The sequence below is a fragment of the Nesoenas mayeri genome (genome assembly GCF_963082525.1).
Source record: "Nesoenas mayeri genome assembly, chromosome: 3".
Classification (NCBI taxonomy): domain Eukaryota; kingdom Metazoa; phylum Chordata; class Aves; order Columbiformes; family Columbidae; genus Nesoenas; species Nesoenas mayeri.
This window is the reverse complement of record NC_137544.1, coordinates 65,966,194-65,985,170: the sequence shown is the minus strand read 5'-3', so window position 1 is coordinate 65,985,170 and position 18,977 is coordinate 65,966,194.

Sequence of the window (18,977 nt, the reverse complement as noted above, 5' to 3'; positions counted from 1 at the left end):
TCATCAACTGGAAAGCCAGGGTGTGATCAGTAAGACTCGCTCACCTTTTAATAGCCCAATTTGGCCAGTGTGTAATTCTAGTGATGAGTGGAGACTAACAGTAGACTATCATGGCCTGAATGAAGTTATGCCATTGAGTGCTGCAGTGCCTGACATGTTAAAACTGCAATTTGAACTGGAGTCAAAGGCAGCTCAGTGGTATGCCACAATTGACATTGCTAATACGTTTTTCTATATTCCTTTCTCAGCAGAGTGCAGACCACAGTTCACTTTCACCTGGAAGGGCATCGAGTGCCAGTGAAATTGTTTGCCCCCAGGGGTGGAAACACAGCCCTACCATCTGGCATGGACTGATCCAAACGACAATGGAATAAGGCAAAGCTTCAGAACACTTGCGATATATTGATGACATCATCATATGGGGCAACAGAGTGAAAGAAGTCTTTGAGAAAAGTGAGAAAATAATTCAGATTCTTTTGAATGCAGATTTTGCTATAAAATGAAGCAAGGTAAGGGACCCGCATGGGAGATCCAGTTTTTAGGAATAGAATGGCAAGATGGGCATCATCAGATCCCAGTGGATGTGATCAACAAAATTGCAGCTATGTCTCCACCTACTAACAGAAAGGAGACACAGACTTTCTTGAGTGTTATAGGTTTTTGGAGAATGCATATTCCTGACTACAGCCAGATTGTGAGCCCTCTCTATCAAGTGACGCAGAAAAACAAGCATTTTGGGTGAGGCCCTGAACAACGGCCAGCCTTTGAACAAATTAAGTGTGAGATAACTCAGGCCGTAGCCCTGGGACCAGTCTGGACTGGACTAGATATTAAAAATGTGCTCTACACCACAGCTGGAGGTAATGGCCCTACCTGGAGCCTCTGACAGAAAGCAACAGGAGAAACTCAAAGTTGACCCTTAGGTTTTTGGAGTCGAGGATACAAAGGATCTGAGGCCAACTATACTCCAACTGAAAAAGAGATACTAGCAGCATATGAAGGGGTCCGAACTACTTCAGAAGTAGTTGGTACTGAAGCACAGCTTCTCCTGATACCTCGACTGCCAGTGCTGAGCTGGACTTTCAAAGGGAAGGTTCCCTCTACGCAGCATGAAACTGATGCTGCTTGCTGTAAGTGGATTGCACTGGTCGCACAATGAGCTCGAGCAGGGAGTCCCAGTCATCCATGGATCTTAGAGCTGATTACAAACTGGCCAGAAAATAAAGTCTTTGTGATGTCGCCAGATGAGGAGGAAGTAACACATGCTAAACAAGCACCACCATATAACAAACTTTCAGAGACTGAAAAGCAGTATGCACTGTTCACAGATGGATCCCGCCGTCTTGTAGGAAAACATCAGGCTGGCAAGCTGCTGTGTGGAGTCCCACGTGACAAGTCACAGAAGCCACTGAAGGAAGAGGTGAATCAAGTCAATTAGCAGAAGTGAAAGCCATCCAGCTGGCTTTGGACATTGCTGAACGAGAAAAGTGTCCAGTACACTGGTCTCTACACCCATGGATGGTGACAAAGACCTTGTAGAGTTGGTTACAGCAATGGAAGAGAAGCAACTGGCAACACAAAGGTAAATCCATTTGGGCTGCCACACTGTGGCAAGACATTGCTGCCAGCTAGAGAACCTGCCTGTGAAAGTTCATAATGTAGACGCCCATGTGCCTAAAAGTCAAGCCGCTGAGGAACATCGAAACAAGCAACAAGCATACCAGGCTGCTAAGATTAAAGTAGCTGAGGTGGACTTGGACTGGCAACATAAAGGTGAACTTTTCCTAGTTCGATTGGCTCATGATGCTTCAGGGCATCAAGGAAGAGATGCAACATATAAATCACAAGGATTGAGGCATGGACTTGACTATGGACACTATGTTACATGTTATCCATGAATGTGAAACATGCACCAAAATGACAGAAATGAAATGATTAAAGCCTTTATGGTATGGGGGGCAATGGTTAAAATATAAGTATGGAGAGGCTTGGCAAATTAGGTTATATTATACTTCCACAAATCCATCAGGGTGAGCACTATGTGCTTACAGTAGTGGAAGCAACAACTAGATGGGTGGAAACATGTGGAGGGGTTTTGATAGATAAAGATCTGTTGCTGAATTAGTCAGGCTCAAAGGTATCTCAAGGCCACTTCGAGAAGCTGAGAACAGAATCTGCTGTGAGAAAGAGGGGCGTTCCACAATCACCGGGGTCCTGGCATGGCATGAATCATCGGATGTATCATCAGTGAGACTCCAGAGCACGGACAGCCCACGATACTCATTTAGCGAATCCATGCTTGGAGCGTGGACGCGTGATTAGAATATAGTTGCATATATAAGGAGGCTTGTTTCTGTAATAAATGGCTTAGTGTGATTCACATTGAATCAACTTGTTTTGCTGAGTCCTTATCTCGTTCCAACAGAAACATATGCTGTACCTCATGCTACAGCCCAGAATACTATCTTAGGCCTTGAAAAGCAAGTCCTTTGATGACATGGCATGCCAGAAAGAATTGAGTCAGACAAACGAGTGGGACTCATTTCAAAAACAGTCTTATAGACAGCTGGGCCAAAGAGCATGGTATTGCATGGGTATATCACATCCCACATCATGCATTAGCCTCTGGGAAAACTGAAAGGTACAATGGTCTGTTAAAAACTACACTAAAGTCAGTGGGTGGCTGAACCTTTAAAAACTGGTATTCATATTTAGCAAAAGCTACGTGGTTGGTCAACACCAGAGGATCAACCAATCAGGCTGGGCCTGCCCAATCAAAAATTCTATGTACTGTAGAAAGAGATAAAGTCCCTGTAGTACACATGAAAAATATGTTAGAAAAGGCAGTCTGGGTTACTCCCACCTTAAGCAAAGGCAGGCCCATTTGTGAGATTGTTTTTGGCCAAGCACCTGGCAGCACTTGGTGGGTAATGCTGAAGGATGGAGAAGTTCGATGTGTACCTCAAAGGGATTTGATTTTAGGTGAGAATATTCAATATTGAACAGCATTATGTTAATTGCTACATGATGCTATATGCCATACTAACAGTGTTCAATAACTGTCTTTCAGATCAATGATGTGGTGATAAATCAAGTGATGCCTGACAACTTCTTTAAAGTTGATATCTTTAACTCACAAACTGTGGGCATGAGATGCACTAGATATACCATTTTTCCTGCCCTGGGAGACCGTTGTGATAAATAAACCTAATGAACTTTTCAAAAGGATGGCTCATGAACTAAGAGTATGATGAATTACATCTGTGTATATATGTACATATGTATACAGATGGTAGTAATAATTAACTAGAATGTATTGATAAGGCCTAAGCATGCTGTGAATGGCATGGAGTAAAGGGTGGAATGTGTTCGGAAAATGGGTTAGTTTTCTTTGGGCAGTTAGAAATCTTTATTTTTCATAGCTAGCATGCTCATTATTTGGACTTAGTTTGAGAACAAGCAGATAACACCCCAGCACAGAGCTAATGTTTTTAATCGCTCTGGTCTGAGAGCCAAGGACATTCCGAGTGCTCTGCCAACAGGTGTGAGGCATCAAGATAGGTGGGGCAGAGCTTGACTGACATCCAGATTGATCAATAAGAGTATTCTATCCCATTGTCATCATGCTTTGAATATAAGGAGTCAGTGCCTTCAGGCTGGCACCTCTGTTTTCTCTTGCTATTGAGCCAGGGGAGTTTGGTTGGGATGTTTAGCTCAGCCTTTTGTCATCCTCTGGGCTTTTCTGCCTTTTTTTCTTTTTCTCTCTCTGGAATCGGGTATTCAGACCACATGTGGCTTTCTGAGACTGGCTGCTCAGTTATGGACAGAGTTCATGAGGAACTGCCTTGAGTATATTTTATATTCTATTTTATATATATATTTACTAGTAGTGTATTAGTATTTTGTTATTTTATTAAACTGTGTTTATCTCAATCCAAGTTTCTCCCTTCCCTTTTGATTCTCTCCCTGTTGAGAGGGGTGTGGGAGGAGGTGAGCGAGCAGCTAGCTCGGCTTAAGCCACAACACTTAAATAAAATAGAAGGTTACTAGCAGTTTCAGTGTTGTCAAAAAAAGTGAAAATAAAAATAACATTTTTAAAATATTTAAGTGGTTGTGGAAAAGGTTCATTAAGCGAGATGAATTTCATATCAAAAAGACACAGAAATAGCATATTTTTTTTTTATTTAAACAATTGTATTGTATTATTTAAAAACTCTTGCTGCTTCAAAAGTAGATGACCTGATGAGGACTATAGTGGTGGCTATACAAAAAAGGAAATTAAGTCATGAAGAAATCAGAAAGGAAATCTAGAATCATGATCACAACTAATCCTCATTTCTTACCTCAAGGAGTTCTTACACCTGCGTGAATCAGTTATACCCAATAACTTCCTGGAGAATGCTGACTAACAACCACAGGGTCTTGCAAATTTAAAGTCTGATGTCCCAACAGTTACATGTATCCTTAAACTGAATCATGAATAGTGAGGCTTTCCTGAATAGACTGTTCATTCCAAAGGAAGGCCACACATACCTCTATTTCCTAGTGCTTCAGTCTTCATTTCATATAACCTATTTATTCCCAATTAAATAAAGCACCTAAGAAAGACCAACAACTCATCAAAGGTTTACTTCGTCCTTCCTAGTGTCTCTGTTTGGGAATGCTTCTCTATTGCCTTATAGAACTCATTTTAGTACCTTAATTTAGAGAGCAGAAATCCAGTCCTTCCCATGTTATTTTTTTTTTTCTAGTGACTTTTTTCCCAGTAAGTTATTTTCTGTGATAGATATCTATGTAAGATCAGGAGTGCTAATTATAATTCTTTCAGTCAACACTGTGAAGAGTAATAGTATTTGTCTGTAAAATATTATTTTGTATAAATCTTAAACTGAATATATTTTGAATAATACATCATATTTGATTGACAGTTGTGAAAATGGTGCAAAGGTCTCACATATGGTCAGGGAAATATGACGTTTGTCCCAAAGATTTTTCTTTAAATTCATGTTTAAAACCAGTTTCAGAAAATGAAGTATTATTCTTGAAATGTAGTCTGGTGTGCGAATTTCTATTTTAATTAGAACACTAATAACAAGCTAAACTGTCTTCCTTTCAGGGGAAAAAGTTAATAATACTGTAGCTGAAATAGAAAGTGGGTGGGTTTTTTTTTGTTTTATTTTATTTAGTTGTTCGTTTTTTTTTAAGAAGTTCAAGAGGCATAAAACCAAAAAGATTTACAGTCTCATACTTTCCATAATATGTCAAAATGCCATTTTTTTTTAATATGCTGCATCTTCAAATTTAAGCAGGATTCATTCTTTACCATTCATGATAGGGAACATTTTCTACTTAAAACTAAAATAAAACAAAACAAAACATCTGTGAATAAAGCTGTCCTTTCTTTCTACTTTTTCTGTCAAACACAGTAAAAAACTACTTTGATAGGTGAAAAAAGTTGATATCCACAATTCTGTTAATGGATTAATTACTCTAATCTGAATAACTAATGAAATCTGATAGATTATTTCAATTTATCCTTTTAAAGGGACTGAAAATACTTGTCTAAGGACCTGCAAGACTTAACATGTTGAGAAAGATTTAGGCGTGTGTGTACATGAAATATGTTAGTCAGAGTAAGCATTACTTTTTTGCTTGAACTACACAGGACAAGGATGTCCTGATCAGCCTAATTCTTGGCAGTTTGTCTTTGAAGGAGCTGAATCTCAGACTGAAGGGTATTGTTATGTAGACAGCTTTCCTGGGCTGTACATTCTGCACTTTGAGGAAGAGCACTGGTTCATTTTAAATCACTCTGTGTTGCTTTTATATCATCCTCTTGACAGTAGCATCCTCATATGTTTCTGTGTTACATTAAATGAAATAATCAGCATCTTTCACATCACATGTACTTCACTGTAGTAGAAGACATCTTTCTCCTCTACATTCACTTAAAAACTTCCTGACTATTCCTAGTTTCCAGAAATCTCATACTGAATATATTTAACCTATGACAAGCAGTACCCTAAATTATATTTATGAATATAATATTAAATTATTGTTGGAATATCAACACTTCCAAGGGCCTGCACACCGGTAGTCAATTTTTCATTCTGTTAACCAAAAGGTTCAGGTTCTTTCGAAACTTGATGCTATTTCTAAAATGTTGCCTAAATCAGTCCAATTTCACCTCGTTGCATTATTTTCTTGCCAAATTTTCATTTTCACACCCTCTGAATTGTCCTTGTTCTTTCCTTTCTTCCACATTTATGACATTTTTGACTTAATAACTTTTCTTGCCAACTGTTGAGGTTGCACTAATTCAGCCTCCCTCACATTGTCCACCTAGCATGTGCATACATGACACTTCCCTCCCCACTGTCAACTCAGACATTTTTTTGATGGAGAGTCTGCTTTCCCTTTATTAAAATGAAGGAGAGATGTCCACTCATAAAGAAACATATTGCTTGTGCACAAACTGAATCTTAAAGCTATGCACTATTTAGCAACACAACTTTTCTGCTGAATGACAAAGATGGAGGCAAAATGAAGTGGAGCTACACTGGAAATAAAACTGACAACAGTGGCAAGAAAATGGCATACTAGTTGTTTCCTGTCTGCAGTCATCTATCCACACAGGCAGAGCAAGAAGAGAAAACAAAAAAATTACTCTGTAAAAGTCTGACCTGTATCCCTCACATATCTCCATAGTAACCAGAAAATCTAAAGCATCAGAGGAGATGCCTCAGACTACTTTGACAGCAGTATTACTTGATTATGTCTCACTTATCCAAATGTGTCTTTCAAAAAGGTTGAAATAATTTCAACTGATTGCTTAGGCTGGATTCTATAGAGTAGGACTCAAAATAACTTTATAATGCTTATCTCATTTCCACTGCAGACAGCGTAATCCTGAATATGACAGGAAACAAAAAAGTTTCGCCAGTATTTCAGATATAAGATATATCACCTCTCAGTCTCTTCTTAGGATGTTAATCATATGAACATATGTCCATGTAATTCACATTATCCTGGAAGAAACATATGTTTCGGGTAAGGCAGCTGTAGATTTCAATAAATTCTTTAGAAAACTTATTCCAAAGAATTTAGGATAGCTCACTGTCAAATCTAGGTATCATTTCCTGCAGCTGGCACAATCTAGTTGGCTGTTTCATTCCTTTTCTTTAATTCCTTGGTAAATGGCAGAGTATTTTGTAGCACAGAACATAAATATTATGCTACATTTAAAAATAAAAAAGTCAGTAGCATCAAATATAATAACATCATGGCAGTTCTTCAATACTGACAAACCGCATGTGCAATATTTCTGAGAAATGCCCTCACAACTTCTCTTTTATCAAGTTACTTAGCAAGCAAGTTCATGGTTTTGAAACGGATGTTCCCTCAAGGAACATAAAAAATATAGAAAGAAATACAGAAAATATACATAAATGTTTTGCTTACATCCTAAATGGCTTTCATTTCACACAGAGAACTCTGTCAGAGTAACTAAGGCATTTACAGAGAGAAAAACTGTGGTATTTTCAGAAATATTTATTTGAGAAAGGTAGAACAGCAGCCCTGAGTTTACCATTCGACAGATATTCCCAGTGGGACTTTGGAGAAGGGGGTATGGAATACTAATGACACCATTATCCCCAAATACAAAATATATTGTAACTGTTCCCTCAGAACTGAACACATTTATGCCTTAGTTTCTCACATTTCAGCTGTTCATACCCTGACTTTTTACAGTACATAGCTAGAAGTCTGTGAATGCTTTTTACTATCTGTGAGCTGTTCTAACTACATAGTTGAAGTAAACATACATCCAGCAAAGATCAGTCTTCATAGCTCCACTCAAGAGCTTTCCTCAGACATTTCAAAAGAGTCACCTGTCCTGATCTCTTAGACCTTTTACATTAGTTTCTGCCCTTAGCTAGGAGTGTGGCTGTTCCATGTTAGAGCAGTTATCACTGTATTAGCAACCTCTGCCTCTGACATGTCAGTGTGCTTCAGATGCTGTGATGATAAACAACACAGAAAAAGCTGACATCCAAGAACAGGTGAAGGGAATTGCTTTCAATCTTTCTCTTTGCAGTTGCTGTAGTTCATAGATGATGGACAAGTGCTCACACACAGGTCTGAAAACCATTTTGTCATTTGAAATATGTAAGAGAAATGACTTCATGAAAATGCATCTTCTTTTTCCTCCTAATGGGTCTCAGAAAAACAGGACAGTTTTGAAACACCCTTTTCAAAGTTGTATGGAGTATGTCAACATTGATCTTCATAGAGTGTTATAGAAGTTATCTATTTGTACAGCACTTTACAAATGCAACTTGACACATGTCCAGAGCCACAGATCAGTATGGTCCTCTAAAGAAACATCCTGCAGATAAAGGGCCATTGTGGTCTATGTTCAACCCCAGAACTGCAGCAAGAATTATCACAGTGGCAAGTCAGACCCTGCAGCTGCTGCTCCTTCTGATGGCACCACTGCAGCCCCATTGTTCTCTGCAGAGCTGTACAAGATGGCATAGGCTCCCCAGGTCTGTTCTTGTGCCCTACCTTGCCAGGTGGTTAATGAGATGCACAGGGACTGACACACCAGACTGCTCCTTAGCATCCAGAAATGGTGTGCAAAAGTTTAGAATAAAAAAAAAAATCAAGATGAGTGATGAAAGAGCAGGTACAATACAAGTGTGCAGGCTACATTGATCCAAATTCTACAACTGCACCACTGCTTCTGTTGCTGAGTTATTGACAAGTTATATGACATCATTATGAGTTTCCCATTAAGGACTCGTCTATGACCATGAGTGAAACTTGATCATGCTTAGTCTGTGTTATTTAATCAAATACTAGCTTCTTGTACCAGGGTCTGTTAAGAAAGAAAAATAGAGCATTGAATGTCTAAGTTGTGGTGAGCCACATGGGAAACCCCAAGCACCTACAGTCTGAGTGGATTTTTGGTCATTGGTAACATTCATGACAGCTTCCTCCTAGATTTTGCTGTATGTGGCATGTTCTTCCTCAGTATGGAATATAATCATTCCCAGGCTTATTGTGAATCTCATGTTAACGTATTAGGTATTTTTTTCCTATTATTGAGTAAAACAACTTATTTTGTCTTCTTCCAAAGCACAGAATAGATATATGTTCACATTCTGTACTTAAGGATACTTTCTTCTCCTGATCAAAGTTACCATCGTATTCCTGAAATGCTAACCTTCACAATGAGGGAAAAAACAATTTAAACATCGTACGTAGATGTGAACAAAACCAAGATTTAGCATGAGCAGAATTCCATTTGTTTTAAGCAGATGCTGTTACGTGGAGTACATGGTGCTCTCCATAGGTTATTACACGCAGTTTTTGCAGGATATTATAAAACAAAATGAGACTGCTTAATGATAATAAAAAAAGAGCTGTGAAGTTACCTGAATTCAATAGTTGAATGCCTCTTTATTAAAACTGATGTGCTGTTGTCACAAGTTTTCTGTTCAGGTCATCAACACTGGAAGGCTGTTGCCCACCATGAACATTTGGTTAATGGTATGTAGGTCAGTTCAAAGCAATATTTACTCTTTAAGACATAAAATGTGAAAGACACAATCCATATAAAGGCCAAGCAGAAGTTTTCAGTAGGCAGTACATAACACATTCTAAGAGTATTAGTATTTTCTTCTATTGAAGCAGAGACATGAATCTCAGAATTACTTTTTCTACTTAAACGATGCAAAGGACCTTCAGATCAAAGAATGCACTGAATTATTCTGAACTGTTCTTTACATGTCTGTGTTTAAGTCTTTACACAGTCTGTGTTTAAGATATATATTTTGGTTTTTTAATACTTCAACTGGAAATTATTTAGATATTATGGTAGGTGGATAATTAGTCTGCACTAACATTGAATTTGATTTTTAAGAGAATCAGTCAAGAAACAATAAACATTTTAAAAAGGTATCATGAAGGAAAACTGCATAATAATGTTTGTGAGAGTGTACGTGGTTTCTATGAGGAGTTGCTCCATGATCTTTCTTAGGGCTGGAAGGAGGCTTACTAGCCTGTAGTTCCTCACAGTCACATCAAAACTGTTTGAAAATGGACCTGTTGTTTGTCTTTTCCCACTCTTTAAGAATGTCCTCTGATTACATGGTCATCTGAAAAAAAATAGAGAGCAACCTTCCAATGACTTTGACCAGCTTCAACTTGAATGCATTTAGTTACATGTCCATTACTTCAGTGTTGCCTAATTGATCTTTCTTTATTGTGGGTAATTAGTATTCACTATGGGCAGTTTAGCATGTTAAGATCTCCACACATGAGCTTCTTTGTCCAGACCTTATTGTTTGCATGCTTCTGCAGAGATTTCTTTGTGTCAGACATCAAGACTGTGCTTCAAGACAGAAAAAGTACATAAACAAATCCCTTTTCTCACCATATATGTGATCTTCTAATACTCTTCTGAAATCATTTGCGAAATATGATGAAATTCATAAAGTCTTATATTGTAGTTTTTTCAAACCAATATAGTGGCCAATGATGGAACCAAGAGCAGGTTTGTAACTTAACATTTTCTAATTTGGAGATTAAAAGTAAAGTTTCCAAATGAGCTGAAGGCTACTTGCACTGTCTTGCACAATTTTCTAGTGGTTCATAGAGATGCTTTATTTAAATTATGACTTTGTACAGATTTAAGTACCTGATATTTAAATGGTGCGTGTTTGAAAACTTGATCACAAGCTGATTCCACACTGAAGATGTTTATGGCACTGGACTGAAGACTAGAGCCATCCTTATTAGTACGGAAGAGATAGCTTACAGCAACAAACAACAGCTGGTTGAGATGCTATGCAAATATGAGTAGGTATGCCACTACTGTTGACATCCTAGGTGTTATTTTTGTACTACTACCTCTTGAATCAGAATTAATTTCATTAATTGTATGTACATTTATAACATTATTATATATAGGATTATTTATAAAATTATTCAGCTAATTTGTAAGTATGTTGTAACTTTATCCTCAACCAGAAGAAGCTGTCTCTTTGATCTGAAAACAAATGTTAGAGTTTTGAAATATTAAAAAATGTTCCCCTAGAGGAAACCCAAACTTATAATTTCCCTCTTGAAGTTGATTTAATTATACACGTTGGAAAGAGGTGCTCTTATATTACAGAAAAATATGAGAGTTTTTTTCTTCTTAGGTTCCTTAAAGGGCAGAAAACTCCAGAAAAGCTACAAAGAAACTAGTTCTGAACATGTGCAATTCTGCCCGTTGCTAATTTATTGAGATCTCAAGGACAACATCAAGGGAGTAGACAAAACTCTTTTCCTCGGCTTTTAGTTGTGAATTTCCCGCTTCATCATAACATGCAGTTACTGACATTTTCTCATGAGAGTTATTTCTACTACAGCAGCAAAACATAAACTTAAAACCATCAAATATAAGATTTTTTAAAAATTGCTACAGCTTAGGCTGATTCTTTTCATTTTTGTGTAAGATCACAAAATAGATACTTACCTAAGTTCATATAGAAAGCTTGTATATTGCTCAAAAGACGAACCGTAGGTAATTGCGCTGGAGAAATAATTTTGTCCCTATGGTATAGCAATAGGGACAAATATTTCTGCTGACAAAATTTCTGACTAAATGACTTTTTAAGTGGAATGCCTAAGGTAACACGAAGAATCCACCTGAAGAATTATGACTTGATAGTTACATGATTTTAGTCTTACAGCCTTCCAGCCATTTTCTCTATCAAATAACAGCATTCATTTTCAAGTCTCCAGTCAAAATTCTGCTTCAAAGGTGAATGTGACAGCACAGAAGGGTACAGCACTTCTTACAGCTACCCTGAGGTCTATTGCACTGAACAAAATAGTATGCACTGTGATGTTGTGCTATGATTGTGGAATACAGGGGTCAGCAAAGTTATATGTTGTGTCATATAGGTCTATTCAAAACCCAGGTTTACTGTTATATATTTTTCAATCATTCCTTTTTCCACATAATTACGCTTAATTGCTGGACAGAAACAGGATGATCCCAAATCAGATATCTGTTTGCAAAAGCAAGAGCATAGAATGGAGGCACTCCTTGAATTCTGGCACAGCTTGCCTACAATGGATTGAATCAAAGTCTTAGCCTGCAAAATTCAGATTTGGAGTTTAAATGTCAGTTTCACTGATGTAGCTTCATCATTTCAATTTATGAGGTTCTATCAAAATGTTCCTACCTCTTTTTACCAAGGACAGAGACAGACACAACAAAAAAAGAGATAGAAGTCATATGGAGTATGGATATATGATGTGGATAGTCAAATAGATTACTGTCGTTACCTAAAGGGTTACCCAAGACTGTAGTTTTGTACAGATTGCAACTATGGGTTCATAGGATTCAACAATACACAAAGACATGGATGCTGTCACCCTCTACATATCTGTACTTCACTATAGAGTATCAGAAATACCACACATATTACCACTGACAAGTATGTCTATTATCAATAACACAAATGTATATATATCTCAAGCTATTACAAATTACTGTCAGCAATCAATAATATATTGTCAATCAGTAACATGGCAGCAATCAATAACAGCAGCAACCAATCATATAACAGCAATCAATAGAATAGCAAGAACCAAGTAGGTATATTACAGGTTACCACAAACTTATTAGCAAAATAACTTGTCAACAATATAACAGCAGATATACTTATGACAGATTACTTATATGGATAGAGAATACTGGTATCAAGTGAGTTGGACAGATTTCAGAAGAGGCCAAGCCATCCCAAAGCAACCAATGAGTCCCAGAGGGGGCCTAACCATCCCCGAGGTAGAAGATAAAGCCCAGCTGTCCCCAAAGGGGGCCCAATGTGGGCCAAATAAGATAACAGACAGAGTCGCACTTCAAAGAGTGCCCATGTCACAGAGTCTGGTGTCAGCCAGATCGCTCTGGTGAGAGTCTAAGGTCTTGCAGAAAGTTGATGGGGCATTCAGCCTGTTTAGGAAAGGAAAAGTACAGGAAGCAAGAGAAGCCTGAGGAATCAGTGCAGCTTATTATGGACAATCAGGCCACTTGATTCCAAGTTAATAAAGTCATCTAGATTGCTTTCATTAGGCCCTTACACCATTAAATTAATGGGACATAATCTTTTTATTTTCAAGAATGCAACAGGACAGCAGCACCTGCCTGTTCTATGCAGAGTGCAAGTTCTTCCCTATCTGTGCAGGTAGCATTTTGCTAATTTTTGTTCAACTGTAACATAGGGATGATGGTAAAAGCTGATTAGGAGAAGCAGAGTAAAGCATGTGACCACAGGAGATTGGGGTAAATTTCTAATATGAGAGTGATTTCCCACTAGCGTGTGGGCTTTGAACATCTACTTAGACATAGTAACGGATTGATACCAAAATTCACAGATTTTTGTATTTATTTTATATTTTCTCAATTAGCAAAACATATCTACTATTTTCCTAACTATTAACTATGCATTAACCAGGTAGGATATTTGATTTTTGTAATTCTAGACCAGAAACTAAATATTGGAGTACTCAAGTGCCAGCTCTATCCTATGGCCTTAGGAAGTCTCTTTCAACTTTTCAATTTCTCTGTCTGAAAAATAGAGATAGCATTTTCCTATCAAGCTAGAAGGAGTCATTTGAATTAGTTGATGTCTTATCAGTGTTATGCAAAAGCAAAGCACTTAATAAAAGTCAGCCATTTCTACAAAGATATTTAGAAAAATGGGATTTAGTCTATGGAGAGATCAGTTTAAGGCCATCAGAGATTCTTATTTTCAAGTCATGGTCAGTTTTATAGATTGCTGGGGAGTTTTTACCAGTAATGGATGAATTAAACCAACTGTTTACTTATTGAGATCAAGAGCATGTCAGCTATCAGAAAATCTGATAGGCTGATATAAATCAAAGAAATGAAATGACACTCAGAAACATATACTAGCATGTATAACTGTAAAGTAACTGTAAACCCTCTTTCAAATTGAGCAGATATAATTTCAAAGTAATTACAGACTCCTCTGTAGAAACAAGACTTGTAGTGAATATTTAGGAGACAAAAGCAGCCAGACAGGTCTGTTTAGTCAGGTAAGTTTTCAAAGGGAGAGGGCTGATAAAAATTAAAATGAGTTTGTTTCAGGAAAATTTCCTGGCTGAAAATTTAAATTTTCCTTCTTTTTTAATTTTAATTTATGAATAAGAAAATGTGGGAACAGATTTGTGCTGATTAGCTGTTAAGGTATTTCCAGACGTGTTTTCCAGCAAAAATCTGTGTAGCAATGGAAACCTATTAATTGTAGCTCCTTGTGAAATTGAATCCATGTCAGCTGATAGATACTTTATGGGTTTGACCGACCTGCAAGACAAAGAGCATGAGAGAGGATATTTTACCACTTCTCCAAATTTACATCTTAGCATATGCATTAGTTTTTCTTCTATAGCCATTATTAACCTGAGTTAGGTTCTGTTGTCCACTACAGATCCCCCAGGCATGCATTCTCGCAGGGGTTGGGGGGTTGTTCACCTTCTTCCTCAGTTATCTGGAGAAGGGAGAGCACAATGAAAGGTACACCTTTTTCAGATGATGCTAAACTATTTTTTTTGTGGCTGATTGCTTCACTATTGAGGAAGAGATTTAGAAGAAGATTGCTGCACTATTGGAAGAGAGATTCAAAAGAATCTCTCAAAGTTGAGTGGACAAAAGGTGAAAAAACAGTTTTAGCATAGATAAATGAAAAACATAAAAATAACACAAAACATTCTTGTATAACACTTAACTTGGAAATGGTAATTACAACTCAGGAAATAGGTCTTTCAGCCTTCAAGAGTTTTCAGAAATCAACAGGTCAACATTCAGAAGAAACAACAAAAGCAAATTATAATGCTACCTGCCATCAGGAAAGGTACTGAAAACCAGAAGGAAGATGTCTATTTGCTGCTATATAAAATTTTAATGAATTAACATCTGTAGTTCTGGCCTATGTATTTCCAGAAACATATATTGGAGTTAGAGAAGCTGCAGGGAAGCACAATTAGAATGATGAAGGGAATAGAGCATGAGCACATACCTCACAAGAAGAGAGCCTGATGCTTTTTGGTTTGGAAAGAAAAACTCTGAAGAGATGTATGATAAGAAATCTATATACATATGAAGGCATTGTACAAGGTGACAGTGGAACTGTTACCAGTTCTTCAGTTCTGGAACTTGGAGAAAATTGGTAAAACTGGCAGGTGATCATTCCAAAAGAGGTAAAAGAAAACTTCATTTTACACAGCAGGTCATCAAGATCTGAAGCGTGCTACCACAGTATTTTATGGAAAGACACAGTATTTTCAGGTTCAAAAAGGAGACAGACAAATTCATGGACAGTAAATAATCTAGTCATTAGATCATTTGCACTTCTGATCCCATGCATCTCTGTTTTTTTGTTTTAATTGATGACATGATGTGGTATTTATGGAGACCTGTTGTGACTTCACTAAAGAAAAACAAAAGGAAAATATTTCAGGATGTCTTGAATTCAAAACCTTAAAACCTCTTGCCATGCGGAAAAAAATGCTTTCTGACTCATTACAGACTTAGAAAAGTTTCTTCATTCTTCACATTTTCATGGGAAATCCTTTGGCAAAAGTGTTTTGAAAGTTACATTGTAAGCTTTTGATGCATTTTTGGTCTAACATACTTACAAAATCTGACTTAACACATTTATTTCAATGAAAGAGCTCTACCAACCTGAATCAAGTTACTTTTAACTTATTCTCTGAGTTAACAGTATTTAATTTAAAGGTTTTAAATTTCCAGAAACTGCCAGTCCTTAGAGTCAATTTTTCTGCCTCCTAAGTTGAAAAAGGAAAGATATTTCTCTGGTTGTGAAAGAAAACTTATTCCATAAATCAGAAAAGACTGGAATCTCTGAAAAAAAAAAAAAAATTTAGATGAAGCTGAACTGAATTATAGAGAATAAAGTGTCAAAATATCTTTATATCTACAATCAAAATATTAAGTTGTTCATCTTATATTTATATAAAGAAGGCTTATGTAGTGCATAACCCATGAAATTACCATTAGACAGTTAAAAACATAACTATCTTCTGCAATTTGTGGATGACTATGGCACTGGATGGGGATGGAGGTTTTATGAAGTGTCAATATATTATTTGAGAAAAGTCATTTTGTATAACAAAATTAGTGTTGATTTTATACACGTAGCAACTATTTACATTACCTTAAAAGTACCTGAGGATTAATTATAGGGTTTTTTCTCTTTTCCCTACAAAGATTTTTTTTTTCAAAAAAAAAAAAAAAAAAAAAGGCAATTTATGCTTCCTCATCTATGTCAGCTCCTACTTTCCAAGCAGAATGTCATCTCTTAACACATTTGATATTAAAATACAACATTTCAACATGAGCTGACCAATAGACATAGATATTTTTCAACTCACTTTCAGCAATACCTTTGAAATATTGGTCCTCTTCTATCTCTGGCCTATTTCAACCCACTCAATTTGTTGTGCCTCTTCTGTTCCCTATTCTTCGGCTCTCCACTTTTATACACATAATGCTGAATCTGCCTCCTGCATCCTTCCCTGTCATTCAATTTTTATTTTTTTTTTTTTTACCTTGGTATAAACCCAGCTTTCCAAACCTGACAAAGTATGGATTCACTTGGATTCACTTCCTGGTTCTGGCACAGAGCAGCTTCCCACTCCTCACTACAGATCATACAGACTTTTTGCAAACTAAATAAGAGTGATAAACATAGACAGTAGAAATGTCCACATTAGAAGATGGTGTTCTGTTCTGGTAATTCCAAAAACATTATTTGAAAATGTATGTTGATTTGTTGTGAACCCATACATGACAAGAAAGACATTATTCAAGATTATTCTGCCTAACAAAGCAAAATACAATTTTTTGCATTTTTTTCCTTTGAATCTTTTCATTGTTTGTTTAATACCTAATGCAGAGCTTGGTGGCTCTTGGTGCATTTTTACTTGCTCAGAGAACTCTTATTATATATAGAAGTATTTTTGATATACATAATGCTTAAATTAATGAGAAGCTGAAAGATTGTGGGAGGCTGGACTATATGACATCCAGGGGTCCATTAAAAATTTTTTTCTCATCTCTGAAAGTTTATAAAGCTCTGAATGCTCCCACTACAGAATCTTACCTTAAAGTGATCAAGCCCATTAATCATTTTAATTGCAAGCCTTGAATTTTCTTCACAATAAAGTCCTTTACTGCAAAAGGGCAAAAAAGCCTCCCTAATGTCAAAGAGAAGCTTTCTGAAATATTAGCTGTATTTTTCTGTTGTTGTTACTAATAATTACACACTTAGAAACTCTTCATTTCACCTCTGATCTTAAACTTAGAATGACAAAATGATTGAAGTGGGAAAGAACCTCTGGAGATCATCTAGTCTAGCCCCCTGCACAAACCAGGGTCAACATCTACAGCATGTTGCTCATAGCCATGTCTCATTGGATTTTGAATTTCTCCAACAATGAAGACTCATCAAGCTTTCTGGGTAAGCTGTGTCATTGTTTCATCACTCTCACAACAAAAAGTATTTTCTTACATTAAAAAGTATTTTCTTACATTAAAAAATACTTTCTTACATATAAGTGGAATTTCCATGTTTCAGTTTGTACCCACTGCCTCTTGTCCTGTCACTAGGCACCGAATCTGGCTTCATCAAATTGTATACATTCAATTGAATGTACATTAATTAATTTTGCTGACAGTACTAATCTAGTAAGTGTTGTGGACTCCCTTGAGAGAAGAGATTAGAGGGCTGGGCAATCACCAACCATAGGAAATTAAACAGGATCAAATGTTGGATTCTACACCTGGGGTGGGGCAATACTGATTATACATACAAACTGGCAGATGAGAGGCTGGACAGCAGACAGCAGCCCCACAAATGGAGATCCAGGGGTTTGGGTTGATGGTAGGTTGAACATGAGTCAACAGAGTGCCCTGGCAGCCAGAAGGGCCAACCATGTTCTGTGGTGCATTAAACACACCATAGCTAGCCAGCCGAGGGCCACTTTACACTACACTGGTGCAGTCCCACCTGGAGCACTGTGGGCATTTTTAAGTCCCTCAATATAAGAAGGACATAAAACTATTACAGTGTATCCAGAAGAGGGCAACCAAGAAAGGCCTTGAGATCAAGATTTATGAGGAGTGGCTGAGGTCACTTGGCTTGTTCATCTTGGAGATGAGAAGGCTGAGGGGTAAACTCATTGCAGTCTACAACTTCCTCAAGGTGGGGGCAGTGGAACGGGAGGTGCTGATCTCTCTCTGGTGACCAGTGATCGGACACAAAGAAATGGAATGATGTTCCATCACAGGAAGTTCAAATTGGAGATTAGGAGAAGATTCTTCATTGAGAGGGTGGTCAGTCACTAGAACAGGCTCTCCAGGGAAGTGGTCATGACACCAAGACTGTCAGAGTTCAAGGAGCATCTAGATGATGCTCTTAGTCATATGTTTTAGTTTTAGGTAGGACTGCAAGGAGTAGGGAGTTGGACTCAATGATCGTTACGGGTCTGTTCCAACTTGAGATGTCCTATGTTTCTATGATTCTGTGATTCTGTCCTCTTTATTCCCCTCATCAGGTACTTATAGACATTGATAAGATCCTCCTGAGCCTTCTCTTCTCCAAACTGAACAATCACAGCTTTCTCAGACCCTCCTCTTGGGGCATATACTCCTGTCCTTTATTAATCTTCATGGTCCTTCACTGGACTCACTCCAGTATGCCCACCATTGCTTGTGTGCTGAGGATCTCAGCAGTGCACTGAGCACTCTAGATGTGTGTTAACCCAGCTGGGTAGAGGTAAGATCACCTCCCTTAACCTGCTAACAACTCTTCTTCTAATGCAGGCCAACAAACTATTGTCATTCTTAGCCGTGAGGGCATGTTGCTCTGTCTGGT